The sequence below is a fragment of the Cherax quadricarinatus genome, chromosome 30 (genome assembly GCF_038502225.1).
Source record: "Cherax quadricarinatus isolate ZL_2023a chromosome 30, ASM3850222v1, whole genome shotgun sequence".
NCBI lineage: Eukaryota > Metazoa > Arthropoda > Malacostraca > Decapoda > Parastacidae > Cherax > Cherax quadricarinatus.
The window spans coordinates 567,501-572,500 of NC_091321.1; the positions used below are offsets into that span (position 1 = coordinate 567,501).

Below are 5,000 nucleotides of genomic sequence, written 5' to 3' on the forward strand. Positions count from 1 at the left end.
GTGAATAATTGATTATCTGGCATTCTCATAACCTGCCTGAGGGTGGTGGCTCCATAGAGCCTGAGCAGTGCCACACCTGCCACTCACACAACCTGCCTGAGTCCTGTCACACCTGCCACTCACACAACCTACCTGAGCCCTGTCACACCTGCCACTCACACAACCTGCCTGAGCCCTGTCACACCTGCCACTCACACAACCTACCTGAGCAGTGTCACACTTGCCACTCACACAACCTGCCTGAACACTGTCACACCTGCCACTTGCACAACCTGCCTGAGCAGTGTCACACCTGTCACTCACACAACCTGCCTGAGCAGTGTCACACCTGTCACTCACACAACCTGCCTGAGCAGTGCCACACCTGAGACTCACACAACCTGCCTGAGCAGTGCCGGACCTGCCACTCACATAACCTGTGTGAGTAGTGCCACACATGCCACTTACACAACCTACCTGAGCAGTGCCACACCTGCCACTCACACAACCTACCTGAGCATGCCGCATTTAAATGCTATTATCAGTGCCAAGAATTCCCCTTTCCAACCTAATACGCTGACTTGTCTCTTGCAGGCTGAGCTGAACCGCGATTCACCAAGGTAGGTCTCAACCCCAACAGGTATTGGTAACACAGCCTGTGCCCTGAGTCAGGTGTTCCTTATATACTCTACAATATATAGAGTATATATTGTACAATATATACCGTTCAGTATATACTGTAAATCGGAGTTCTTAAAATTTTTACGATTACAGACACCCAGTGGATTTCCCAATATGTCCCCATTCCCCCTTCGTCAGACCTGTTAGGTACTAGTGCGACTTTAAAAGATGTCAAAAGCTTGGTTTTACTCTACACATGGATAACTAGCAACACAATAGCTGATAATTTATTATATTCCAACAACATTGTTTCTTAATTTTTCAGATATGGGGTCCTATACCCCCATATTTGGTCCCCATACCTCCAAGGGGCATGGGAACTAAGTAGTCTTTCCTGGAGAGCCAAGTGGTGCTTCCTGGAGAGCCAAATGGTGCTTCCTGGAGAGCCAAGTGGTTCTTCCTGGAGAGCCAAGTGGTACTTCCTGGAGAGCCAAATGGTGCTTCCTGGAGAGCCAAGTGGTTCTTCCTGGAGAGCCAAGTGGTACTCCCTGGAGAGCCAAGTGGTTCTTCCTGGAGAGCCAAGTGGTTCTTCCTGGAGAGCCAAGTGGCACTTCCTGGAGAGCCAAGTGGTACTTCCTGGAGAGCCAAGTGGTACTTCCTGGAGAGCCAAGTGGTTTTTCCTGGAGAGCCAAGTGGTACTTCCTGGAGAGCCAAGTGGTACTTCCTGGAGAGCCAAGTGGTACTTCCTGGAGAGCCAAGTGGTACTTCCTGGAGAGCCAAGTGGTACTTCCTGGAAAGACAAGTGGTACTTCCTGGGGAGCCAAGTGGTTCTTCCTGGAGAGCCAAGTGGTTCTTCCTGGAGAGCCAAGTGGTACTTCCTGGAGAGCCAAGTGGTACTTCCTGGAGAGCAAAGTGGTTCTTCCTTGAGAGCCAAGTGGTACTTCCTGGAGAGCCAAGTGGTTCTTCCTGGAGAGCCAAGTGATTCTTCCTGGAGAGCCAAGTGGTTCTTCCTGGAGAGCTAAGTGGTACTTCCTGGAGAGCCAAGTGGTTCTCCCTGGAGAGCCAAGTGGTTCTTCCTGGAGAGCCAAGTGGTTCTTCCTGGAGAGCCAAGTGGTTCTTCCTGGAGAGCCAAGTGGTTCTTCCTGGGGAGCCAAGTGGTTCTTCCTGGAGAGCCAAGTGTTTCTTCCTGGAGAGCCAAGTAGTTCTTCCTGGAGAGCCAAGTGGTTCTTCCTGGAGAGCCAAGTGGTTCTTCCTGGAGAGCCAAGTGGTTCTTCCTGGAGAACCAAGTGGTTATTTCTGGAGGGCCAAGTGGTACTTCCTGGGGAGCCAAGTGGTTCTTCCTAGAGAGCCAATTGGTACTTCCTGGAGAGCCAAGTGGTACTTCCTGGAAAGACAAGTGGTACTTCCTGGGGAGCCAAGTGGTACTTCCTGGAGAGCCAAGTTGTACTTCCTGGAGAGCCAAGTGGTACTTCCTGGGGAGCCAAGTGGTTCTTCCTGGAGAGCCAAGTGGTTCTTCCTGGAGAGCCAAGTGGTTCTTCCTGGAGAGCCAAGTGGTTCTTCCTGGAGAGCCAAGTGGTTCTTCCTTGAGAGCCAAGTGGTACTTCCTGGAGAGCCAAGTGGTTCTTCCTGGAGAGCCAAGTGGTTCTTCCTGGAGAGCCAAGTGGTTCTTCCTGGAGAGCCAAGTGGTTCTTCCTGGAGAGCCAAGTGGTTCTTCCTGGAGAACCAAGTGGTTCTTCCTGGAGAGCCAAGTGGTACTTCCTGGAGAGCCAAGTGGTTCTTCTTGGAGAGCCAAGTGGTACTTCCTGGGGAGCCAAGTGGTTCTTCCTAGAGAGCCAAGTGGTACTTCCTGGGAAGCCAAGTGGTTCTTCCTAGAGAGCCAAGTGGTACTTCCTGGAGAGCCAAATGGTACTTCCTGGAAAGACAAGTGGTACTTCCTGGGGAGCCAAGTGGTTCTTCCTAGAGAGCCAAGTGGTACTTCCTGGAGAGCCAAATGGTACTTCCTGGAAAGACAAGTGGTACTTCCTGGGGAGCCAAGTGGTTCTTCCTGGAGAACCAAGTGGTACTTCCTGGAAAGACAAGTGGTACTTCCTAGGGAGCCAAGTGGTACTTCCTGGAGAGCCAAGTGGTTCTTCCTGGGGAACCAAGTGGTTCTTCCTGGAGAGCCAAATGGTACTTCCTGGAAAGACAAGTGGTACTTCCTGGGGAGCCAAGTGGTTCTTCCTGGAGAGCCAAGTGGTTCTTCCTGGGGAACCAAGTGGTTCTTCCAGGAGAGCCAAGTGATCCTGCCTGTAGAGCCAAGTGGTACTTCCTGGAAAGCCAAGTGGTACTTCCTGGAGAGCCAAGTGGTACTTCCTGGATAGCCAAGTGGTACTTCCTGGAAAGCCAAGTGGTACTTCCTGGAAAGCCAAGTGGTTCTTCCTGGATAGCCAAGTGGTTCTTCCTGGAGAGCCAAGTGGTTCTTCCTGGAGAGCCAAGTGGTCCTGACTGGAGACCCAAGTGGTCCTGGTCTATGCTGTATAAAATGTTGAATTAAAGACAGTGTTTATTATGCTAGTATTATACTAGTGTATAATACTAGCATATAATGCTAGTATATTATACACTAGCAACAAGTAGACGAGTATGATCATGATCGAGAGATTTCGGCCGCTCAGTAGACCTCTTCAGTCGAAATACAGAAGAGACTTGAACAGTGAAGGCAACAGAAATAGCCGAGAGGTAGATATCAGGTGATCAGCCTTGGTGGGTCTTCAGCGCCTTCAAGGCTGAGGGACTGACTACCTCAAAGTTACGTCTTCAAGACTGAGGTGTGGGGTTGTCCTCATGGTGCAGGTATGGAGGTGTGGGGTTGTCATCATGGTGCAGGTGTAGAGGTGTGTGGGTTGTCATCATGGTGCAGGTATAGAGGTGTGGGGTTGTCATCATGGTGCAGGTATAGAGGTGTGGGGTTGTCATCATGGTGCAGGTATAGAGATGTGTGGGTTGTCATCATGGTGCAGGTAAAGAGGTGTGTGGGTTGTCATCATGGTGCAGGTATAGAGGTGTGTGGTTGTCATCATGGTGCAGGTATAGAGATGTGTGGGTTGTCATCATGGTGCAGGTAAAGAGGTGTGTGGGTTGTCATCATGGTGCAGGTATAGAGGTGTGTGGTTGTCATCATGGTGCAGGTAAAGAGGTGTGTGGGTTGTCATCATGGTGCAGGTAAAGAGGTGTGTGGGTTGTCATCATGGTGCAGGTATAGAGGTGTGTGGTTGTCATCATGGTGCAGGTATAGAGGTGTGGGGTTGTCATCATGGTGCAGGTAAAGAGGTGTGGGGGTTGTCATCATGGTGCAGGTATAGAGGTGTGGGGTTGTCATCATGGTGCAGGTATAGAGATGTGTGGGTTGTCATCATGGTGCAGGTAAAGAGGTGTGTGGGTTGTCATCATGGTGCAGGTATAGAGGTGTGTGGTTGTCATCATGGTGCAGGTATAGAGATGTGTGGGTTGTCATCATGGTGCAGGTAAAGAGGTGTGTGGGTTGTCATCATGGTGCAGGTATAGAGGTGTGTGGTTGTCATCATGGTGCAGGTATAGAGGTGTGGGGTTGTCATCATGGTGCAGGTATAGAGATGTGTGGGTTGTCATCATGGTGCAGGTAAAGAGGTGTGTGGGTTGTCATCATGGTGCAGGTATAGAGGTGTGTGGTTGTCATCATGGTGCAGGTATAGAGGTGTGCGGGCTGTCATCATGGTGCAGGTATGGAGGTGGGTGGGTTGTCATCATGGTGCAGGTATAGAGGTGTGTGGTTGTCATCATGGTGCAGGTAAAGAGGTGTGTAGGTTGTCATCATGGTGCAGGTATAGAGGTGTGGGGTTGTCATCATGGTGCAGGTATAGAGGTGTGTGGGTTGTCATCATGGTGCAAGTATAGAGGTGTGGGGTTGTCATCATGGTGCAGGTATAGAGGTGTGTGGGTTGTCATCATGGTGCAAGTATAGAGGTGTGTGGGTTGTCATCATGGTGCAGGTATAGAGGTGTGCGGATTGTCATCATGGTGCAAGTGCAGAGATATGTGGGTTGTCATCATGGTGCAGGTATAGAGGTGTGGGGTTGTCATCATGGTGCAGGTATAGAGGTGTGGGGTTGTCATCATGGTGCAGGTATAGAGATGTGGGGTTGTCATCATGGTGCAGGTATAGAGATGTGGGGTTGTCATCATGGTGCAGGTATAGAGGTGTGGGGTTGTCATCATGGTGCAGGTATAGAGGTGTGGGGTTGTCATCATGGTGCAAGTATAGAGATGTGGGGTTGTCATCATGGTGCAGGTATAGAGGTGTGGGGTTGTCATCATGGTGCAGGTATAGAGATGTGGGGTTGTCATCATGGTGCAGGTATAGAGATGTGGGGTTGTCATCATGG

At 50.5% G+C, this 5,000-nt stretch overlaps 1 protein-coding gene and 1 long non-coding RNA gene across 2 annotated transcripts in view; one reads left to right on the top strand and one right to left on the bottom strand.

Moving 5' to 3' along the window:
- Nucleotides 1-5,000, top strand: part of Scp2 (Sarcoplasmic calcium-binding protein 2) — a 394,806-nt gene that overhangs the window by 155,296 nt on the left and 234,510 nt on the right. Inside the window, exon 2 of the mRNA XM_070089823.1 lies at nucleotides 574-599. The gene's annotated coding sequence lies outside the window, so the exon portion shown is untranslated. The remainder of the gene's footprint in view (nucleotides 1-573; nucleotides 600-5,000) is intronic.
- LOC128692577 (uncharacterized) overlaps nucleotides 1-5,000 on the bottom strand; it is a 97,839-nt gene that overhangs the window by 45,343 nt on the left and 47,496 nt on the right. The gene's annotated exons all lie outside the window — the stretch shown is intronic.